Raw genomic sequence first — 25,449 nt, forward strand, 5'->3', positions numbered from 1 at the left:
TGAGGGATATTGTCATAAGTGTCGTATAACTCCTTTAAGTAATCGGGCAGCAATTAACCCTGTAAAACCCAAATATAGAAAAACACTAAAAAAATTTTTTTCAACCATTAAGATGTTGTTGTAGGAGGCCTTTGATGCTAAAAATGAGGTGTTTTTTTTTAAAAAAAAATGTTTTTGTAAGTTTTTACAGAAATGTTGTAATATTGCAACGTTGGGCTCAATGGGGAGCAGAATCTCCTGTATTTGTACTCATTGTCTGAACAACAATACAGAACTAAGGATTCATTTGCAGGGTTTTGCTTTTGTCCCAGAACAGTATAACATGAAAAATAATCTCAGTCATGTTGTTATGAACAGTCATTTATTGCAACAACTAGAACTTTGACATTTATTTACAGTGATAGTCCCAGAAACAGTTCTTGTCCTCTGAAAAACAGAGGCGAACATCACACTTGCTGCATTGGGTATTAGTATACCCTTTACTGCAATGTCTGCAGCGTCCTCTCTTCACCTTCATTGGGAAATGTCCAGTTAGGTCCTTGCGCACATCCTGTGGGGGGTGTGCACATGCTTTCTTGGAAGAGGGACCCTTTGGACTCCCATCACCTGGGGATGGTCTCTTCCAAGCATTTAAAGGACTCCCTGCTGCATCTGGGCTCCTGTTGCCTGAAGATGGTCGTCCTCTCTTTGGTGTTTTCAGTGTTGTGTCCACCTGGAAAGAGAAGAATCAATATTGTATATATCATATATTGAATCAATATATGTGTGTGTCGTGTACAAGTGAGGATGAGTGAGCAGCAGACTGAGAGTCAGTTGCTGCTAGTGGAGCAGAAACTTGTTGGAAGTGAATGTACAGTACAGGTTATAGTGTGTTAGTTAATAAATGCTGCAGCTTCTTAAGACAAAGAAAAGTCTTGTTCATTGTTTTGTAACTCCTGGAAAAGTGAAGGTGATGAAGAAGCCCTGAAGTTAGTTTAGCAGGAAAAGTCAACATTAAGCAATTGCTGGTGCTAAGGTAAACTATGTACTGTTACAATTTTGACTTCAGTGCAGCGTTTTCTCTGGTGGTTAAATCTGGTCAAATAAATCCCTGTCTTCTGTGATTTTGTATACATTTTTCTGTGCTGAAGACACTTGTCAGCATGTCGTTAGCCATCCACTGGCAATCCCACGATGCCTTGGATTAAATGTTGTGTGGTCCTGATTTGTCAACCAATCAGTGGCTGTGTTCCTGTGTGTGGCTCTGCTTTTAAATACATTGCACAATGGAATAACATGAGAATGACTCCTGCTTTAAATAAAATTTGTGGTGATGATGAGTTCAACCCCACTCTAGCCATCACATGACCGTGATAATGCAATTACCTCCACAGCCCTTCTTTTAAGATATGAAGACATTTTTGACCCTTTAATTTAGTAACATTTTGATTTAAGTTGTAGGAATTTTTGACATCTTAAAATTAGTACGTACAGTTTGAGACCATTTTAAATATTTTAACCTGATCGTTTTCACCAATTTATCACAATTGTTCATCTAAACTGTGGTCTATGATCCAGCTTTTCAGATAGAAAGAATAAGAATAAAATATCCATCCAGTATTTGCAGCTGGTTTACAAAGCAACATTGTTTATTGAGACTTATGGAGCTGGATCTTGGGTAGCCTATATTAGGTTGTCTGTTTTCAGCAAAGTAATAGAGGTGAAACACTAGATGACTTAGCATAAACAGCACTTAGTCAATATAGTGTTTATTATAATTATTATTGTTGTTGTTAGTATAAAGATAATGGATTTTGCCTCTGTAGATCTTAAGCAGTGTTCCTATTGGCCCTGTTTGCACCTGTGCTGCTCATTGGTGAGATGTTGATAATAAACCCCTTTATTTCAGCAGTATGCAGTTGTCCAAGTCAATACTGACAGCCATTTGTCATGTTAACTTCCATACAAGGACCTTGAAACTAATTACCCTAAAATATAATGATGCATAATTGTTATTAAACAACTGAGCAGCACCTCTTATCGCTTGCATGCATTTAAATCAATTTAGACATGAAACACCAACACTGTTGGCGCTCCTGCCTAACTGACACCATATGCAACGTGCAGATGATGAGGTTACCAGAGGTCCGTGTGTGGGATTATGGGTTCGTGGGTAGAATTAGCACTGATTGGCGTCCTTTTCATTCCCTCTGGACATGACCTCTCTCCATCTCTGGCCACAGCAGACAGGCCTGTTAAGATACAGGGAGAGAAGAGCAGCAGCCTGAATGCCTGCTCAATCCATTTGAGAAAGGCAGCCTCAGCAATGATTGACAGGGGGAGAGGTTACATCCGTATTTACCCTTATAGAAATACATGAGTAAAAAAAAAAAAAAGAGAAAAAAAAATACTGGAGTGCAAAATGGCTCGGCACTGAATAGCCAAACACGGAGAAAAAGAAATGAGAAGCATAATGCATGAATTGATGGACTGATTCAAGAGGATGATGGAATACATAAATGCATCGATACAGAAATTCAATTTTGAAGCCAAATAGAATCTTTTGTCCTAGCAAGATTTTCCTTCAACAGAAAAAAGGAAACTTCTTCTTTAATCATGGGAGATTACCAACAGATATAAGCCTGAAGATTTTTGAATGGCATGAATTTGTTGTCTATCCTGCACTTCCAGATTGGTTTCATCTTCTAAATGATGGAAACACTTAAAGTCAAAGACTCATACACACTTTGGAATGAAATCTCTAGATTACCAGTCTAGACATCTTCTTATTAACCACCATTTATTTCTATTAGCCAGATGAACATACATATTCACAATTTGGATTACTGCATCCATTTTTAACAATATTAGTATCACAAAGAGTAAATTAGTGGATGGAGGTACTGTGATGTCACCTATTGGTTTGTAGACTACTGGTGTGAAACTGAAGTTTGGCATTTTTGGGGTCACCATCTTGTTTTTTTTTGTTTGTTTGTTTGTTTTTTTCAACCAGAGCATGTGCAGTACTGATGAGAGCGTGGAGCTTGTGAGTGATGTACTGCAACAAGGTGCTTGATTTTTGCTTGTCCGTTCAGCAGGAAATAATGATGGTTTGCCTGGTAGCGACCTTTTTCGTTTTACAGCTAAAGTATACACTAAATTAAGTTTCTAAAAACATTTAAATGAGAAATAGGAGTTGTAGTAACACACTCTTGATTGATATTTGATCAATACTGTCTAGTTTGCCAGTTTGATCTGAGTTTTGTGAGCCCTGTGCCCTGGACAAAATCACTGAGAATGACTAATCAGACAGCAGCCCTGCTCTAAAGCATACTCTGCTTTATTATCTATTTTCCTCTGAATGTGCTGAATTAAAGAGAACTTGAAACTAGTGATTGAAACCCTAAACTCATTAGTAAATGGCCTGCTGAGCTAATGAATCAAGTGAGAAGTAGGCTCATTTTCGTATTATTAGACTCAATACAACCAGCAGAGTCGCCCCCTACTGGCAATTAGAAAGAATGCAGATTTAATACACTTAAACTCCTGGTTTCACGTTTCAGACCCAGAAGTTCTGCCTAGTATTTTTTTTCTTCTGTCTATGATGATGGCAGACAAAGGACAGTTAAAACAAGTCTTATTCCTACAATCAGAAATATGCTAGAGGAGTGATAATAATAGTGCATGAATGAATCACAACTTATTTAATTTGAGTCATTGTTTTGTTGACATGGTTAGCATGGTTGACAGTGTGTCTGGCTAACACATGATGTCATTGCTGATAGAGTGGGGTCATCCCCAAAATAAGAAGCCACATCAAAACAGAACACACAACAGTATTTTTTCTTTAAAAAACTAAACTAGCCATTGTAGAGAACAGAAAAAAGAAAATTCATCCAATCGGAAGTTTGCATTTGCTTTAACATACACAAGCCACTGTGAGGTAAATAAAGTTGTATAAGGGTAATAAAAAGTGTTTTGTATGCAATAAAAGTTCTTTTTTTAAAACCTAAACTGAATATCTTTAGGTTTTGAAATGATAAAAGACAATATTTAAAGGCACTGTTGTAGCACGATATTAAAACTGATAATTAACTTTAGTTTTTGCTGTTGTTGAATAACCACTAATGAGTAAGACCATTTGTACAGGGGCAAGTAAAACTTGACTTTGGCAAGTAGATTTCTGGCCAGGCAAATGAAAAATAAACATTAATGTTTAACCCTGAATTGTTCCATTCTTCCTCTCACAATGAAACAGAGAGAAACTGATAGCATCTGTAACATCTGCACATTGACTCAAGGTAGGGCTTGTGCTGCTACATATTTAAACTAATGTGCTGCTCTACTTCCAGACAACAGTAATGAAGAATCTGGTCTGAGCCATTGTTGTCATGCGCCACTGTGTTTTTCACAGCCGTTTAAAATGTATGAGGTGAGTAAAGCAACTGAGAAGACAGTAATTAATCGCCACGCCTTCCGATTTATATTCTACTTCAGCCAGCGACGCTTTAAGGACGCTGTGCGCAGGAGGGACCCGAATTCTGATTGTGCACATGACCTTCTAGTATGATGATGCTGGTGTTACCAGTCACAGTCTGTTTCTAAAATCTCATGCAACAACATTTGCAGACAGTTGCCATTACTATATTGTGGTGAAGAAATGTGATGTTCAACCTTTTAACACAAGCAGAACTTGAGCCTGCATGTATGAAGTTACACGCATCTTTTCTGACAAAAAGAAGCAGGTTGATATCTTACTTTTAAGGTAACAAACCCATCAGTTTATCTGCTCCTGGGTTCAGACTGATCCAAATCCTGATACAAAACGTCAAGGTTAGTCTTTGCTGACTGTCAGGACATTAAACTGAACTGAATTCTTCAGAAAGTGTCCGATGACCCGCCTGATTATTCAAATGGACAGCTTCTTCAGAGCTTGATGTTTTCCTGCACTTCATGATGAATCACTTATTGATCCAGAAGTTTGTTATGAAATCTCATCGCTTCAAAGAAATTCACTGCGAAAGATTCACCATGTTTATCCAGAGCACCAGACAGAAATGACTGATGATATCTTAAAGCAACGTAGAAAAGAAAGATTATTCTGTGAGAAAATATTTTATTCAAAAATGCCTTAAATTAATGTGATTTTCGCTATTATTAGAGTGTGTGGAGTGCTTGGGATTCGAAGTCTACATTAGAAAATTGAGGACATTTTTCAGTGCTGTAGTTTGAAGGGGCTGCTTGGTTTCAGTCTGACAGGCACCTCGGCTGATGCCGGCGTGTCATTAGTTGATCTCAGCTTTAGGACCCGGGGAGGCTGCCGCGGCTGCTCCCTGCAGGAGGAGAAGCATGGACAGATCTATATGCGCTGGCTCTCCGCCGCTGCACTGACTGCACTGTACACACACCGGCACAGGATACTCTTTTTACACCCTGAAGGATAAGCTTTATCAGAGGACGCTGCTTTGGTTCCAGTTTCCGACGCCTTATTTCTGAAAAACAGAAGGATACCCAGCGTCCACTCAAGTCGCTCGGTCACTAGTTGTAGACTGCGTGTGCATCTCCACGGTTTTCCTTCTCCACGACGTGCGCAGCGAATAAAAGTTTTACGGACTCGCCGGTATGGATCACTTCTGCCTTTAAGGGACAAACACGTGCAGCAGCTTTCGCATCGTTTTGGAGAGGTGAGTTGGATTTGACTTGTGCGCGTGAAGAAGGCTCCAAGTGTTCAGTTTGGAAAAATATGGTGCGCGCTGCGTTGCTCTTTCTGCTAGTGTGGAGGCTCTCTGTTGTGCGGTGTGTGTGTGGTGTTTGTGTGTCTGTATGATTCATACAGGCTCGGATCGGCTGCAGGTGTTCTGACTGTGGATGCAGCTTAGACACACCATGTGTAAAGCACGGTGGCTTTACGCAAATCTGTCTTAATGATGCGACAGACAAGACAGTATCGTATAACTGATCTTATATACCTGAGTACATATGGTGTGGTGTAAAAACAGTCGCTCCTTCCACAGCTGGTGTTGTGTTGTGATTTGACAGGTGTGTGTGTTACCTGTCAGGCAGCCTGTTGACAGACTGACTGACTGACTGACAAGACGCTCTGGTGGAGCTGTCCTCCTGTCTGTGGTGCTGAAAGTTTCCCAACTGCCCACATGGCTTGTCGTATCACAGTGAAAGAAATGACAGGAATGAAGCGCGTTAGGACGTGTTTCTGAAAACAGTTTTGATATAAAGGCTACCAGGCTGTTTATCTATCAGCCTGCAGGAGATGAATGATCCATGGTTTGTGTGTAGGGGTAGAGGGAGATGCGTGTAAGTCGGGCTTGCCGCACTGGAAGCAGGATCTCAGCAGGGATTGCACCGGACAGTGAGGGACAATGAATCAATACAGTTTGAGTGAACACAGAAGGAATGCGTCCCCTCAGTGAAAAGCATTCAGAGGCTGCATCTGTCTTTAATTCACTGCAACAGTAAAATTGTAGACATTATTGTGGGATTATACATTTTATTAGACTTTAGGTAACAGTGTGATGGTGTGGGCATGAACTTCCACTTTGTACATTTAGTGAAACATTTTGCACGTCTGTGTTTTATTTTAGATGATCCATTAGGGGTGTAAGAAAGTGTTGATACACTTGAGAATCCTGGTATTATGTTTTGCAGTTCATACAAACATTCATGGCATTGGTTCATTGTGTGCTGTGTTTAAACCCCCAACCACCTCATAGCACTGTTGTTATCTATCTTTCCTGCTCTGGTTTCATAAAAAATAACCTTTTTAAAATCAGATTTTATGTATATGGTAATGTGTTCTTTATACTTTGATGGGTTTCCTAAAATTAGGTTGTAGAATTGCAATGTATTACAGTATATTGGATTGTAACCCCTGTATTGTGATACGTATCATACCACCACCAGCCCTATTATCCATAACTTTCCCTTTGCCAACCAGAGTAAATAAGAAAACAAATGTGTTTTACATGTGCTGTCAGGTGTAAAGGGTGCTGTGTGTGTATTCGTCCCTATTGCCCGCTGTGAGGAGTCCTTCTCTCGTGATTGCTGCTGCTGCTGTCACTAATCCGACGCTGTGCACTTTCTAAGATTTACAACACAGCCGTGAGGATTTTTGTGGACAGGTGTGGAGTGCTGTCCACGCTGCTGCTGCTGCGGCTTCATGTGTTCCTCTCGCTGCTCATGCTCATGCTCCAGACTATGATGTAGTCAGCCCTGTGTGATATTGTATTGCGTGAGTCTTACCGGTCTGTGGTACTCTCCAGATTGATTCACTGTCCCAGAGAACTGAAGAGCCTTTTCTTTTTATCTTTCTGCCCTCTCCTGCAGTTGTAGTGATGGAAGAGATGGTGGGGGGGCGGTTGGGTGGATTTTCGAATCAATGCTTTGCTTTCACTTCACTTTTATCACAGCCCCCATTTCTGCCCATATTTTGTAGGGAAAAGTTTGCTTTGCCTCAAGTGGAATTATTTTTGGAGCTTCACTTAAAGGGATAGTTCAGATTTTTTGAAGTGGGGTTGTATGAAGTACTCATCTATAGTCAGTGTATTACCTGTAGTAGATGATGGTCGGCACACCCCAGTTTGGAGAAGCAGCAGTAGAAGCTAAACAATGTGCTGCTGTGAACAGGGTAAGCAGCAAAACATATTTTAACCATTCTCTTTCAATATCAGTTTATGTGTATATATAGACTATTTTTAATGCTTGACCTTGTCATCAGACAGCCTTTTCTGATGGAAAACCAAGCCAAATATCTCTCTCTACAAAGCCACCAGACTTCACTGGCTAAAACAATCATTTACCTCACAGAACACATCTACTACTGCCTCTTACAGTTAGATAGTTTGTGTTACTGTGTGACTTTGCTGTCATAAAGGGATAGTTTGGGTTCACCAAAGTCACATAACAGCACATAAAACCAATCTAGGCAGCAGCAGGCCAGCAACTCCTGTATTCTTTGAGGTAAAATGACTTGGAGAGAGCAATATTTGTCCTGCATAATGGCAGCTTCCCGTTAGAGAAGGCTGCCTTACAGCAAGGTAATGCAGTGAAAATATTCAAATTGTAGTGTACACTTAAAGTGATATTTTTTAGTGATTTTTTTAGGTGGCTAAATACATTTTTCTGCTGATCCTGTCCACAGAAGTACATAGCTTCCTGCACCGGTACTTGTGTTCCTTTTTTTTTTTTTATTCTCAAACCATAAACTGTTATTGACAATAATATTAGACAATCCTCATGTGAGATCTTCTTCAATTTTTAAGTGATTCTATCAGACTGAAACTCTACTGTATTACCATAAATACATTAATTAATCAATTATTCTTTTGTGTTTGTTTTCCATTTATTACATTACAATGAAAAAAAATGCTTTTGAAGGGAAACATTTTGCTCCTTTCCAGTGTTATCGTTTCCTTTTGTCTGCACATCTGGTCTGCACGTCAGCAGCATGTTATCATTTTCTTTGTCATGGCCTCTTCCTGAATATGACATATCACACAGGATCAAGATGGTGCTAATTAAGTCCAAAAACCGAGATCAGATAATACAGGAATGAATGCGAAATTAGGGGCATATTCATGGAGAATAATAGCAGAAATCAAAATCACTGTATTCGCAGTGTATTCTTGCTTTTGTCTGTGGGACGGCTGACTTTGCCCACTGTGAACTCCTGGTCACACATGTCTGGTTGCCTGGGTAAATCTCTTTAATCCAGAGAGGCGGACCAGATATGCCTTCATGGCAAATTTGCGGCTTATGGGCAGACTTGGAATTTTGTGTGTGGCAGCCAAAGCAGAACATTAATAGATTTCATCTAACAGGATTAGTGATATTTGGAAATAAGACAGGAGGCAGAAAATGAATACGACACTAATACCCAGTGAGCAAAACCAACAACACTAACTAATGTGTGAATAAAGATTCTTTGAAAGGCACACAGACATTTCTTTCATAAATCCCCTAGAACTGCACTGCAGAATTATGATTGTGTCTGCAGTCACATTTCCCATTTGTAAAAAGACTCATTCTCACTTATTCACTGGTGAAAGGCTTCTAAAGACTGCTACAAACCTGTGCTCGAAAGCTGAAATATTTCCAGGACAGAAAACATGTCTGCTATAGAAACAACACAATAATAATCCTTTGTAAGGTGAAAATGATAGAGGAAGTTCCCATCATTCTCCTCCATCTTCCTCCCCTCTCAAGATGTTTAAATGCCTCGGGGCTGCTGACGATTGATTTCTGTTTTATTATTTTTATTTTTCATTCTGACGCCATTTCGAATGAAATCACTGTCCTGCAAGGGTGCGTGATTGAAAAGCTCCAGCTCCCCGTTGTCCGTGGCTCATCCCCACCAAGCCCCGAGGCTGTGGGTTCGACAACAGGGAGATCCTGTTCCCTCTGACACCCGACCTCACATGCAAAAGGTCGTGCGCTGCGAGCTGTCGGCAGGTCTCATCATTCCCTCATGACACGGCCATTATGGTGCCCTGTGGATGGCATGTCAGTCACCCATGGTGGCAAGTCAATTAGTCATGTCCAGAGGGAGTTAGGGCATGTTTGCTGGTAGGATTTTGATATTCATCTGCAGGTGGGGATATACTGAGGAGGATTACACTTTCTAATTACTTTTCACATACTTAAGTGTATGCTGTGAGCCTATGAAGTAGGGCTGCAACTGATAATTATTTTTAGGGGTGTCTCGATTCACCCAACTCATTATTCGATTTGACTTTTAAGGTTGCAATTCAATTTGATTTATTGATTCAAACAAATGTTTTAGCACTGATGGCACTGCATTGTTTGACTAGTTTGTTAATGATTAATCAATATTAGGGATTTAACTGAATAAAAATGTATTAATGAATGTATCAATGTAATGCATTAGTCTAGAATTGCGCCTCATTTAACATTTTTTCTGGCAAAGCCATGTTTTGAATAACCAGTAGGTGTGTCACAATTCTCCAAATCCACAATTCATTTTGACCGTAGGCCATGATTCAGTAAGATTTTTCAATTTAAACATCTTTTTTTTAAACACAGACAACTATGTCATTATTAGACTATGACGTTTTGATTTGTAAAGATCAAGAGATCATTGTTTTATGCCCTGACAACTGTACATTTTCAAATTCTTCCTGATGCTGTATATGGCATCTTATGTGATAAATTAGCTGGTAAGCTACACTGTTTCTTCTTTTGAAGTGCTGTTTTGTTTTTTTTGTTTTGTTTTTTTCAGATACATGGCAGGTGCCCCAAGTAGATGGGGGCTGAGTTAAAAAAATACTAAGAATCACCAATTCTGCATTTGATTTTGATTATTGAAATTGAAAGCTCATTTCGGCCGATTGTTGATTTACTTTTGAAATAGTGACACTTCTAATAAGGACGTTTAAACTTAAACTTAAAATCTGAAAAAAGAGAAAACAATGAATGATTTGAAAAATGACTTAAAAATGTATGCTTTGTATCTTTTTAATTATCAATGATTAATCAACTGTTGGCATTTCCAGTTCATGGTTAAAGTAAATGCTAAGAATTTGCAATCCTACTATGGAGTCCTGATTTGTAACGCTTAACAGAGCATTGGTTTCCATTTTTAAATTCTTCTTTGAAAAGATTTTGTCCATGAAATGTCAAAGATTGTCAGAAATGCTCATCACAATTATCCAGAGCCAAATGTGACATCCTCAAATTGTTTCTTTTGTCCAGCCAACAGGCCAAAACCCAAAGGCTCCTCATTTTCTATCATAAAAGACAAAGAAAAGCAGAAAGTCATAACTTTTAAGAAGGTGGAACCAGCAAATAATTGATTTTTTTTGCTTGAAAAATGAAACAATCTATTATCAAAATAGTTGGCAACCTGATCAACTAATTGTTACAGCTCTATAATGAAGTATAATAACCAGCCATGAATTTCTGCTGTAATCCAAATAGAAACAAGTTTAGAATTAGTTCTTACATCCTTATTATTTCCACACTCAATCTGTGATTCCCTTTTCTGTGGTGAGTTGTCGTGCTGCTGCAAAGACTCTGGAATGTACTGAGGACTTCAGTAGAATAATATGCTGTGAATTAAGAATAACTGACTTCATCAGCAGCAGTTGCAGCAACAACAGGGCAAGGAGAGGAGGATGAATGCTGTAGAGTCAGGGAGGAGAGAGAGAAATGGGACAGAGGAGATGCTGATCAAAGGCGTGGATTAAGATATCTCAGGTTGTCTCTCAAGGAGATTCAGTGTTGTGTAAATCAAACAGACAATCTGCAGCACCACATGGAGATTAATGCTGTTAAGTACCTGCAAGATCACACTACAAAAATCATCACAAGATACCCTGTGTGTGTATGTGTGTAGCTCACATATCACTCATTTTCAAGCACTCACTCAGACTTTTGCCTGCTCTGGATGTGGCAGAAATAGATCTCAGACTATGGGGATGCTGATGTGGCTCTATGGTTTTATTAATGAGGGCTATCACTGATTTTCTGCTGTCAGATATTCCTGTTTTCTGGGCCATTTTGGTTTGTATTTACTGTGTATGAACACACTGTCACGGAAGAGGAATTCGGTCTGTCCCCAAATCTGTAATGTCATACCGATGTACAGCTCCATAAAGTGTGAAATGGAAGAGATAGAAAATGTGTCTGAGACCGTACCCTGTGATTTGTCTCAGGATAACTGTGCATTTACTGCTCCACGACTCACAGTAATATAGCCCGTATAAAGTATGATCTTGATCAGTAGTAGTCGGCACTAAGACGCTCAGTCCCACGCCTCACTAAAGAAATATTTCTGAAAAATGGGAGCCAATCCTTTGCTGCTTGCCACTTAGCATTAAGGGAAATGTATTGGGTGTAAGCCTTTGTGATAGACTGCTGTCCTATCCAGACGCTTGTGTTGTACACCTGCTGTAAGCTGCTTCATGCCCCTGCATCGGGCGATAAGCTCCCGGCCTGTGAGCCGCCTCAGCATCAACGAGGCTTACTTACATTGAAAAGCTCACAGACAAATGTACATGCTCAGAAAACCATTTTGCGAATGCAAAACACCTCATTGTTCACTGTCACCCTCAAGATGCTGGGAAGCACATAAGAGATTTTTTACTATTAGGGTATGTGGAAAGTTAAAATTTAGATGAAATTAAAATTAATTTGTGGCAAAAGCAGTACATATATATATATATATATATATATATATATATATATATATATATATATATATATATATATGTATATATATATATAAATATATACTTTTTGACTTGTACTTATATTTGGTCAAAATTGTAATCACCAAAAGGATGACATTTAAGTTTACTCCCTTTATATTAATGTTTTACAGTTAATTTAGTACAATATCTGCATGATTCCCCTTCCTCCTGATTCAAATCACAGAGTCGTGCACTGAGTGCTGATGAACTGTTTGCTGTGAGTTTTGACAGTCTGGTCAATGGTCTGGTCACTGGACCCATGAAAGAGAAACAGCCAACGATAACTAGACAACCCCTCTGTTGTGTAAGACAACACTAAGTGTGCAGTGTCTCTCTGCAACTCACAATTCGATTTGATTTTCGATTTAGAGGGCTACGATCTAATTTTGAAACAATTATTGATGCATCAATGTGTTTTATTTCTATACATAATTTATTTTTTCTCACTATATGACTACTTGCTACTTTTACAAGATAGTGTATTTGTAATCATCCATAAATGCATTTGTTAGACACACCTTGCATACAATGTGGCTCTTGTACAGATCCCTTTTCTCTTCAACTTCATAGAAGTCAGAATGCTTTCATGTGCTGGTTTTTAAGCCTGGGTTTGCCAGTTAGATTGTATCCATCAGTAGTTTTATACGCTCAGCCATCCTAACAGAAAAATAACAAAGTATCGCAATGCAAAAAAAACAACATTTCCACCCAATCCCTAGTGCACAGGAGCTGCTGACTCAGCAGATGTTGAAATAATATGAATGGAAAGTGGGAACCAATGCTAATGTTAGCAAGCTAGGCTATCTGTCTTCCACTCTTTTCTTTATTTCTTTAGCCTAGGCTGCTGGCTTCCACTTTTTGAGTGGAATACAAGCTTTTTGTATCATCCTGTAGCTTCACAGAAGTGATCAGTAGGTATTCAGATCTGAACAATCAAAGTTTGGTTGAAATATGTATGTTTTAGTGTCAAAAAATTATTTTGCTAAACCCTTCTAAAAATAGTTGAATGTGAATTTCCTTTTGAAAAACCTGGAAAAAAATGCAGATGAAGTCGCCCTTTCACATGTTGAATGTTGAAGAGGAAGAAGTCTTTAACCTAAAGCGCTAATAGGGATGTACATAACCGGTGTTTTGTGTTGTTAGAAAAATGGGAAAAAAACTTCTTGTACTAAATAGCAACTTCTTGTAGTAAAAAAATATGCACAATAGCATGATGCAGTGTGGTCATAGTTTCTATTTTTTTAATGCAAAAAAAGTTGAGTCCAGCTTTGATATGAAAAAATGTGAGTGTATACTTGTTCAATGATCTTTAAACCTTTACGTGCCCACCTTAAAAAAAACAGCAGATAACATGATAAATTAGGTTTGGTATCAAGATTAAATTACATGCACAGCTTCATCTCATATGTTTTTCTTTACCCTGCTGTGATGATAACTCTATATTACAGTCTGGACATGCTCTACATCAGCAGGTTGGCACCAACACTACCCAGTGTTTGGTGGGATATCTGTGCTCTATTATTTTGATTTTCTTCCTGCTGTATGGTGCTGCATTATTTAGCAGGTTTTAAAGTCATAAAACAGCTTGGATCTCAGTGGGAGGCTCTGAGCTGTACTTGGGGTGTTTTTCATCCCAGAGTTTTTAAAGTGTCTTTTGATTTGGGACAGTCCTGTACTTGGACACAGTTTGAAATATGGGAGTGAGGCACCAAAGGGCTACTAAGGATGGAGTTTTTTTTCAGAGCAAAGCAGTGTCCTCCCCTTTCTTCTTTATGTTTCCCTGCCTCCTCCTGCAGCATTTACCTTCTGCATTACAAGTCTGCAATATCATTTATCAATAACTACTCAAGTTATTTTGCTTTGAAAGTCCCTCAATCTCCAGTCTCAACAAGTCCTCCATGTCACCTGTAACCAGGGTTGGGAGGGTTACTTTTAAAATGTAATCCAGTACAATCACAAGTTACCTGTTAAAAAATGTAATCAGTAGCTTTCTCTAAGTATCACAATATTAAAGCAATCTACCTGATTACTTTTAGTTACTTTTGGATTACTTTAATACCAAACATGCAAATAAACGACGAGAGTATAAAAGATGTGTCATCCGCTCAGTGTATTTTTTTCTTTTTTTTCTTTTTTTGAGAAACATACAAAGATAAAATCTGACTTAAATTACAAAGGTGCCAAACATGATCATCTGCCGAAAATGATTTCCTTTGCCCACAGAAGCAGTTAGCCTTAAGGGCGTTGTGTGTTGGCAGAAATGTTGCTATTATCACTAAAAACATGATTTGTTTCCCCCCTTTAAACCCAAGGAGGTCTTTTAAAGTGTTAAAACGAGATTGGATGGTTATAATTTACAGCACAGAGCAGGTAAAATAATGCAGAGGATAAGCAAGAATATAAGACCAAACACATATACAACCGGACATGATGTTATGTTTATTGCACATTATAACTCTTTGATCCAGATAAATGTAGCTATTACATTATTAGATGTATATAAACTGGGTGATTCAGTTTTTGGGGGACTAACGTTATCACTTTTTGGCACAACACAAGTCAGCATCAGCACCTACAGTCCCAAAATGTTTTCCAGTAGTAGTTATACAGTTTAGTAGTAGCATGAGTAGCAGTATTGACAGGTTATTGACAAGCTTGCTAACACATCAATAATCTAACTTTAGCTTGCTGGATTTCTGTGTATTTCAGCAAACATTAGTCTGTCTTTGTCTTCATACCTGTAGATGTTTCTTTAAGTTGGACATCAAGTCCCGGGATGATGACAGTATTTTGACAGCTGGGAGGCGTAATTTGCACTGTACTATGTTGTTGTTCCCCTTTTCTGATTTAAACTCAGAATGATGCCGGAGTTTCCATCCAGTAAAAGCATTTCTCTCCAGTGGCCATAATGATGAACGACTGTAATTTACATTATGTTTACACACGGATCGAGGTTATGCGGGTGGTCGTTTCACGTGTTGATTTGTTGTGGTGTTGTGTCGTAAAGTGTTGCAATGTGTGCGCACTGTGCATGTGTCTGCTGCATTGTAGTATATCCCGTTTGATTTTAAAATGTAATCCTGCTAAGTAATCCCCGTTTTTATCAAATATACTGGTAATCCGATTACATAGTTTTTTCTAGTCTGTAACGGATTACAGTTACCTTTTTTTTGTATCCTAATTAAGTAACGCTGCTACATGTAATCCGTTACTCCCCAAGCCTACCTGTAACATACATAATATCATGAATAATGTGCCTTTTATGGTGCAACACATAGACAAGACTGGATAAGTGATCCGTCAAGAACACAAAAACACACAGCAAGGTCACTTCTGCAGTGTCTGTTAGCTTGCAGTCAGGATGTGGGCTGCTATTTGCATGTTCTTGTTTGTCTCAGCCAGTATCTTTAAACATAGTGGCAAAGTTTGTGCATGCTCAGCAGCGGTGCAATGTTTGATGTCAATAGCCAATTCCAAATGGGATGAAGAAAAGTACACAGTTGGCTGGTGTGTGTTGTCTGTCTGTGTCTCAGACTGTGCTGCTCTATTTTTCTAACAAAGTCAAATGTTCTCTTTAATTCATAGTATACTGACTTAGTTTTAGTCATATTTTTGGCATCTGAATTGCTTCAATTTTTAGTCTAGCAGATTTAGTCAAATGTAATGTGTTAGTTATAAGTTTATTTAGTTTCCAAACTCATTTTATCTATTAGGCCTACCTGTTGTTAACACACAGGTTACTACATTTCTGCTCTTTTCTACCACTATTTGTCTAACATTAAAGGAACTACAATGAGTTTTTAACTAGTTATGAAACAATTAAGGGTGCAATGGATCGCAGTTGACCCGTGTCCCGTACGGATCGTCACATTGTCTTGAGTGAAATCCAGACCTCAACTTTTTTCACTGATGTAACTATGCTATCACCAAAGAAAATGATCATAAAACTGTGATGATTAATGAAACTTTGGTGATATCAGCTGTCTTAACTTCTACACAGCTCCTCTCTGCTCATCGGTGCAGCTCTGTCTCGCCCCGTCTGTGACACAGTGCTGATTGATTACTCAAAACTTCTAACCAATCAGGTGTGCTGCTGTAGGCGGGACATTGAACCAGACAACAGAGCGTAGTTGTGTATTATACTGTACAGTGTATAATGATCTAATATATGTATAGTATGTATAGTACAGCACTGTATAACTTTGAAGTTTTTAATATTATTACCATTATCATTACTATTATCATTATTATTACATTACATAACTATGGTGATAATTACAGACAGACAAAAATCAAAGATAAGTGCATTTTTAAAATAATTTAACCCTAATGCCACCACTTTTTTCTTCTTTGCTGATCTGAAAAATGATCTGATCCATGACTCAAAACCATGATATGATCCGAACCGTGAGTTTTTTGATCTGTTGCACTAGTCTCAATTTAATACTGATGCCTCTGCATGACCTACATAAGTAAACAAGACCATCCATGAGAAGACTGACTGTTTCTATACAGATGTTCTTAATGCCTGCGACTCGGTCGAATTCTCCTCGAAATCAGTTGAAACAAAGCATTTCCCAGGCAGGTTACAGTGAGTATTATGTTAGTCGTTTAAAAAGTAGCAGGATGAGATTTAAATAAAAATACATTTATTTTTGACATTATATTTTGTTACGGCAGTGGAGATATGATAGCTTTTGTCCACAGGGACCTCTAAAAATCAACAAACAGAAAAGTTCCTTTTAGTACCTCATACTACAGTGTCTACTCTTATCGTATGTCTGACTTTAAATATACTACTTTTCTTCAAAAGTGTATTCTGATAGTAGGCTGATAGTATTGGTTGACCAATATAATGGTTGCCCTCTAACAAAATTAACACTGCTCTGTGTATGTGTGAGAATTCATTTGTGTGATGTAAAAGTCCACTTGCACATGAATGTGAATAATCTGTCAGCAGTGAGAATGCATATGCATCTTCTTTCATGTGTCCTGTAAAATGTATGCAGTGTGTGGGATCAGAGGTAACCCACAGCGGCCAGGTCATATATAAGGAGACATCACCTTGTCACGGCGGAGACAAAGGCAGCAGACGTCCCATCTGCGGCAGCTGGGGACAAAAAAATGCAGCTTTGCATTGAGCTAGGTAGATAAAAAGATACAAGGATTAATCTGTGTAATAGATATAGTGAAATGCGCTCTCTTCTCTTCCACTCCAAATCAATGGCCATTATGTTTCCTGGACAGGTGTGTGAAGAGCCTGTTTCTCCTCATGTGTATACACATGCCCCGTGCAATAGTTGCTTTGTTTAATGATGGGCTGGCGTGGCCCCGTGAACATCGTTTGTCCCCTTTAATTACCTGGAGGTAGAGATTGTTATTCATGGTAAGGGACAGGGGAATAGCCCTCTATACGCCCATCTTCCCTGAGGCCTACTGCTCTTAGCATTGATGTGGGAGGATGTGCAGAAAACAGATGCTACCCCATGATTTCTGACTGTTTGTACTAATGATGAGCTCCACTAGGCTATCTTTCAACCCTTTTAATGGTGGTTCAGCCTGATTTAAAGTCAGATTTTATGGATGGAGCAGTGGTTTCCAATCCTGCTCATCACCAAGGGCTATACTGAAGCTCTTTTATACAGCTGGATGGTATTTCTTTACACTGCAAGTCTGCCTCACTGCTTATATGTCAAGTCGGGCGCTAGTTTGCTTTAGAAGCAAATCAGTAGTTTTATCCCATTCACTCCAAATTGTGTATACTTACTATAATTCACACAAGACCATTTTCCAAAACCTACCACAATTTTTTAGATTGTTCTCCTCCCTGCCAGGCAGCCATTGATCGGCATTCATTCTACTGCAATATCAAAATTAACTTGCAGAGACTTGAAAATCTTCCGTGATAGGTAATCAATCACTTTTTTTTGCCTGTATGAAATTCCTTGTTGTTGTGAGCACTCTCTTTTTTGATGCATTTAGAGATGCTCAGACATTTGAGAGTTGGCTGACATTGCACTGACGATCTATGCTGACCTAAAATCACACCCAGGAGACAATGAGCACATATCCGTATAATGAGGGGGCTCATGAGTGTTTCGTCATTTCTTGAAAGTCACTTCACGTTTCAGTTTTGAGACATGTTTACAAGCAAGTCCTTTGTCACAGCAACATTATCACACAAAGAGAAGGTAATTTTGCCAAAAAAAACAAGAACACAATAAGCAGCGTCATCCTTTAAAGGGATAGTTCAGATTATTTCGAGGTAGGGTTGTATGAATTACTTAAACATAGTCTGTGTATTACCTATGGATAATAATGCACAGAAAGGTATTTGAGACACTTAAAAAAGGTCCTTTTAAATTATCAGTAATACTAGATGTGTGTTTAAGTGTAGAAAATATCTAATTGCAGTTATTTTGACTGATACTGCAAATGCAGTATAATTTGCAGTACTAGAGGGAGGGATTTTTGTATCATTATTCTCATTTTCATTGAAAAATCTGTATCTGTATATGGATATAATGAGTTTTTAATTTAAAATAGTATTTTGACACAGATTTTGCCTTCAACGAATACTGTGCCTTCTGTGATTTTATTTTATTACAGTATTTTATTGAATGGCCAGATTCCAGTTTACATAAAACTTCAATTAATTGTTTAGCTCTGGTGTACACTATATTTAGAATATTTTCACCATTTCACTTTTTCATCAGACAGACTTTTCTGATGGGAAACATTTGTTTTATAAGTCAAATATCACTCTCTCCAATCCAACCAGAGTCCATAGGCTTAATCAGTAGTTTTACCTCACAGAACACAGGTCCACTGTTGCCTTGCTGTTAGTTTGCCTGTGATATTGTGTGACTTCACTGAATCCAAACTATCCTTTCAAAACACCGAAGCCACACAAAAACACGAACAAACTAACAGATGGAGGCAGAGATAGACAAGGAACTGTTGTGTTCTGCAAGGTAAAATGACTGATTTGCCTGTGGACTTTGGTTGTTTTGGAGAGTGGTGTCTGGCTTATTCCCCCCCCCCCCATCTATAAGTGTATATATATATATATGTATATATATATATATATATATATATATATATATATATATACATATATATATATATACAAACACACAGGCATATATAGTGTGTGTGTGTGTGTGTGTGTGTGTGTGTGTGTGTGTGTATATAGTTTTTGAGTTCTTGAAGTGCAAAGACTTAAACTTGATCATCTCTAACATGATCATCTCAGTAATATCAGAAAGACAGACAAGGACAAATACTGGGGGTTCTTAGCATGGATATTGATATCATTGACGGGACTGGTATGTTATTCCTCCTCTCTGTCCCGTGTGTGTGAGTGTCTATCCTGCCAGTGTTTAAGTGTAGGACGGGATGTGTCCCGGAGGCTGGCTCTAATTCCCAGTGGTGTCCATCAGACCCCTGTCCCTCGAAGCTCTGACAGAAGGAGCTATTATTTTCTCATCGCCCTGGTGGCCCGCGTCCCCTGGGAGAGGCCTCGCCACGTGACTGACAGCTCCGTAAACACAGCCCGCCCCGGGGTGACTGAGTGAGAGCTCACTGCAGTGACGCCCTTGTCCCGCCTTTTCGCCCCTCCTCCCCCTCCTCCCCAGACTTCTCATCTCTGCTTGTCTCTCCGGCGTGACCTGGTCCACCCTCAACCTCCACATATTGCCTTCACCTGATGCCCAGGGTCAGGAGTCACCTGTGTTGAAGCGAGGTTATTTCTAACCTTGCTGCACCCTTGCTAGCAGCTGACCAACAAAACAACAACCCCCAATACCCTGATACTTTTGTCATCCATTATATTCAGCCAGACCTCTGTGATATTTTCAATATTTTTAGATGCACTCTATTAGTTTCTTTAATGCAGTATCATAACAACACAGCAGCGACTGCGGGGGCTGGCCCGCTTCCTCTGTCTGTGTGTCAGTGGGTCTAACTCCTGTGTAACTAAGACAGATGACTGTGTCCGGGTTGTTTCCCCACAGGGCTGGGAGAGGAGTTCTCCTCCCAGGCTGCTCTGCTCCCTCCACTTTGCGGGCTTCGTCTGGCCGTGCTGCTTATTGTAATGACCTAATGTAGATTCAGGATCAGCAGCCAGGGGCATCCATCTACATCAGGGTTCAGGAGACAGGAATACCCTCTGAGTCTGTCTGCTGGTTAGTTTGTGTGTCTGTGTCCACATTTGCGCCTTCACGTCTGAGGAAGCGAGAGAGTGTACAGGAACATGTCTGAATCCATTTGGATTATTATTGTTGTTATTATTTTAAATCTTGTTTAGTTCATTTTTGTTTTTTGTTGAAGCCAGCAAAAATGAACAAGTAATTAGTAAAGACTTACATAAACACCAATTTAATACTTTTATATTTATGGAAAAAACATTCATGAGAATAAATGTTTATGTTACTGCTATTTTTTATTTGCAGTCTTGTATATTTGATTTTTTAAATCAAACAAAAGTTTCTTTAGCAAGACTTGGGTATGTCATAACAAAATAAACAAATGCCACTTTGAAAGTAATAAATCCAACTCCATAATGGCTTAAGTGATGAAGATCCTTGATCTGGGTATCTTTATCCTTTTCCTCATTCCATCCCTGATTATGATGAAGATGCTCATGATGGTGGGGTTGTAAACATTAATGCTGTTCTCCTTGGCTGAGCTGTGACTTCTGGTCCCTGAGTGGAGGCACGCTTCTTACTGTGCTGTGATACGGTTGACAAATGTAATTTAGCAGAAACAAAGTCTGTGGATTATCTTGAGTAACTGGGTCATGATTTCTGGAAAGAGACATTGTTGATGAATTTTTCAGATGTATTTTTTGGCACTTTGAGCACCACAAACTGAGTGTTATTTAGTTCCATTATATTAGAGAGAAAGTACACATCTCGAAAACTCACACCAAAACAATCTAGATGGAAAAATAACACTACAGGCTAGAGGAAGAATATGATTTTGGGGTGAACTGTCCCTTTAAGTTTGACTGACTTGTCACTGTCAATTAAGTTAATATCTTTATCCCCAAAGAGTCCCATTATACTGCCTGTTTTCACACAGCTTTTGGGCCATTAGCATCCTTTGATCAGCATGTTCAGTGTAAAACACACACTGCAATTATGACTTATTTCTTTACTTTCTCACTCACGTCCTTTTTGTTGAAATTCTGTAACTGGTGCTCCACTTAACTCACCTGTATTTTAATCACCAAACTTTTTAGTAAAGTCTGACCATTTGGCCACTGAGTAATATGTTGTTCACTTGCTAAGTACTTCTGAATATCTGGTTCTTGTGTTATGGACGCATATTATTTCCACAATATGCTTGCTATACTGACATTCACCAATTTTATATCAACTATTGTCTTGGAACAACAGCATCCTAACTTTCACTGCTATAAATCTAATGAGACAGCAGAAGGATTATTTGGTTGTTAAACTTTGACAGGCTTGCTAGAATCGTCACTGTAGTGTAAGTTAACACTGTACTGATGATGATGCTTTTGTGTCACCTGGTGGCCACAGAGACCACAACAAAAACATTTATGTACATCAAATAATTTATTATAGATACTGTTTTTCTCTCCCATCATAGCAATAATAGATTAATCAACCCTACTGATCCATTTAAAATGTTTCCAGTGCCTCTACTTTTAGTGCTTTCCCCCATTTAGATCATGCTAGACCTCCATGGATTTTGTGCTCTGAGACAGACAACATGCTATGTGTTGTACCTTTAATGTTGTCCTGTAAAAAGAAACACCTGCAGTCCTCTGTCTGTGCCTTATTTGATTGCCATGGATATTTCTTTTTCATCACTCCATCTTTGACCAACTTAAAAGGTGCAGTAAATGATTCTGGAGAAATATAGTTGATTGTTAAGTTTCATTCCCAGGTTGTAAAATTCCGACACTTTAGGCTGATGGCTCAGACCAAGCCAAACTCTTTCTCCAGAATTGCTTACTGCACCTTTAAGTGATTTAATTTTTCTACCTTTTATGCTCCTAAAGTACTAAAACACACCCAGGAAAGCTCTGATAGTGGAGCATCTATATCTTGAGCATTGCCTTTTAATGCATTTCATTGCATTAAAAAAAAAAAAAAGATCTAACAGTCAGTGAAGATTCACTATAGTATATTTCAGTTTTTTTAACACCAGGTGCCCTGTTAAGTATTCTAAGTAGTCTTTTCGTAGATTTAATGAATATTCAGAAAGTGTTACACTATACAGTAAGCATTTATTAACCACCTTTTTTCCTCCAAAGTCAGCTTGGGAAGTTAGAGTAAAGGATTGTAGAAACGTTTGAACTTATATCCATGCTTCCTGCTTTAACTGTTGCACTACTTGTTTCTAGTAATATTTTATAACTATGGTAACTTGCCCTTTAGCTTTTCATCATTTATGTAGCTGCTTTGTGTTCCCCTTTTATGACTTTAAATGTTTCTTCTGCTGTTATTTTAATGGATAATTTAACATCTGGCCAAGGGACAGCTTTTAACAATTATCCACTCAGCTAACACCGGCACATTTACAGTGATGTTGATCAATGTGCATTGTTCCTGTAGAGATTAAAATAAATCCATGAAGAAGTAAATCAGTAATAAAGCCATAAAATAGAGAGATATAAAATCTAAACCCCTCGTCTTCTCTCTGTAAATCCTCATTTCTTCAACTCTGACACACTCAAAATGCTAAAAACTCTATTGCTGTACTTTCTGTCCACTTTCTGGGCCTGAGAAATATGTACATGTCCTGATCTTACATAGATGATAAGGTCATAGTTTCTTAAATGAGTAGTTTGACATTTTTGGAAATATGTTCTTTCACTTTCTTTTTGAGAGTTACATGAGAAGATTGTTACCATTCTAATATTTGTCCTGAATATATAAGGCTACCACTAGCAGATGGTTAGCTTAGCCTAGCCTAAAGACTAGAGGCAGGGGGAAACCGCTACCTTGGCTCTGTCCAAAGATACAGAATCATTCTACCTAACTCTTTCTTGGCGGGGATCAGTAACTTCCTGAAGTCTTGGTTTGTGAAATTGCCAGGCAAACAGTGGTGAGTGCAGGAAATCGCTGCTCTGGACAAAGAATTAGTCTGGCACATAAATCTTTGTAAAATCGCAGGGTATTTTTTTTATGTTTTAGTTTTTGTACAGATTTAGCAAATATGATATGAGGTGTTAATTCACCCATCTAATGTCCCACCCCTTTTTGCTCTGTGCTCCAATAACAATTGAGCAAGCTTGTTGTGCAACTTTTCAATCCCATATTTTGTGTGTACCGTACTTCTCTCCTGGCATCTTCTTAATGGAGGCAGAAATGCAGCATGAGTTTATTCCTTTTATTCCTTTGATGCTGCTGTCCTCATATGCTCTCAAATTATTAAACATGGTGGAGATTTCTCTCTCTCTCTCTCTGTGTGTGTGTGTGTGTGTGCGCGCGCACAAGACTCTTGGTGTCATTTTAGCACAGTGTGGGTGTCACCTGCTCTTGAGAGGAAGACATTCAAGGTAATAAGGGCAACATCTCAGGAGGCCATATTCTGCTCTTTCTGATTTACACCAAGATCCTGACAACAAATTAACATGGTTGCTTTTCTTTCAGATACACTCCCCTCCATTAATAGCAACACTGGTCTGGTAGCCGTGCAATACTGTAATGAACCACTTTATGTTAATGCAGCTACAGGGAGCATGAGTGCAAAGTTAATTCCACCAAGTGTGAAAGTCCTTTTTGCGATACAATGAATATTCAGCTCAGTTTCCTCACCATTTGCCTGCCACAGTCAAGATAAATACAGAGGGAGGAATCTCAAAATGCCCTTTTTGTAAGCTTGCTGTAAACAAACACTAAAGGCGGAGCTGTGAGGATGACAGGCTCTGTAATTGCCAATTTGACTTGGCTGGTAGTATCATTTCATGCAACAAAGACATGAAGGATTGGAAGAGGGTAAAGATATTTTGGCACATGAAAACACGAGTGTTCAGGAGCAGGAAGAATGTTCCTGTGAGGAAGATGCTCCTACAACACCAGTTCCAAAAAAGTTGGGACATAGTCAAAAACGTAAATAAAACCAGAATGCAATGATTTGCAACTCATTTTCAACTTGTATTTAATTAAACACAGTACAAAGACAAGATGTTTGATATTCAAACTCATACCTTTTGTTGTTTTTTTGTAAATATATGCTCATTCTGAATTTGATGCCTGCAATAAGTTCCAAAAAAAAGTTGGGGCAGGGGCAACAAAAGATTAACTGGTAACAGTTGACAATATAATTTGGATTTAAAGAGCCATCCTCCAAATGCTCAGTTGTTTGCAAGAGTGGATTAGGTGAGGTTCACCACTTTGTGAACAACAGGTTTTGGAGCAATATATGCTGACATCCAGACGTCTTTTTCAGAGATGACCTTGCGATGCCAAGACACAATCTGCATTGTGTAAAAAACAGTGTAGTCCAGACCTTTCTCCCACTGAAAAAGTGCATTTTGAAGCACCAAATACAGAGACCCTGGACTATTGAGCATCTAAAGTCCTATATCAAGGACGAAAGAGAAAGAATTTCACTTTCAAAACTTCGACAATTAGTGTCTTCAGTTGAGCGTTGTTAAAAGAAAAGATAATTTATCACAGAGGTAAACATGAACCAATCCTAACTTTTTTGGTACATGTTGCAGGCATTGAATTTAGATTGAGTGTATATTTACAAAAAAGAACAAATGCAATAATTTTAAACATTAAATATCTTATTTTTGTACTGTATTAAATTGAATGTGGGTTGACAAGTTTTTCTAATCACTGCATTCTGTTTTTATTTTTGTTGTTTGACACAATGTAACCGTTTTGTAATTGGTTGTAGAAAAATCTGAGAGAAACTCAGAACAAACAAAGTTTTTGTCCACTATGACCCTCACTTTTAATTGGCTGAGGGAAAGGGAGGCTGTGATCCCTGCCTGTCAACGTGTGAATACCCTAATTAACTAGAACCTTGGAGCATTGTAATCTCTGGATTTTGGGGTATCATAATGTATTAACTTTAATTAAGCTTGTGCGCTATGTGAGCTAATTAGATGAATGTGCTTATTTGTAATCTGGATAATATGAATACATTTTACACAAGCTCAAATCAGTCAGTCTTGCTAATTACAGTGTGCGTGATAGCTCTAATTGGTGATTGTGTGTCTGCCTGTGGATGATACACTATGGCTGCCGCTTCTATC

The 25,449-nt window shown here is 38.6% G+C and overlaps 1 protein-coding gene across 2 annotated transcripts in view; it reads left to right on the forward strand.

Annotated features, from left to right (window-relative positions):
* Positions 1–5,345: 5,345 nt before the first annotated feature.
* Positions 5,346–25,449, forward strand: part of robo1 (roundabout, axon guidance receptor, homolog 1 (Drosophila)) — a 328,311-nt gene continuing 308,207 nt past the window's right edge. Inside the window, exon 1 of one of the 2 annotated variants that reach the window (XM_084718000.1) lies at positions 5,346–5,663. The gene's annotated coding sequence lies outside the window, so the exon portion shown is untranslated. The remainder of the gene's footprint in view (positions 5,664–25,449) is intronic. The other variant, XM_084717997.1, reaches the window with a different exon arrangement.

Source organism: Lutjanus erythropterus, chromosome 4, assembly GCF_056507025.1.
Source record: "Lutjanus erythropterus isolate fLutEry1 chromosome 4, fLutEry1.hap2, whole genome shotgun sequence".
NCBI classification, from domain to species: Eukaryota; Metazoa; Chordata; class Actinopteri; order Lutjaniformes; family Lutjanidae; genus Lutjanus; species Lutjanus erythropterus.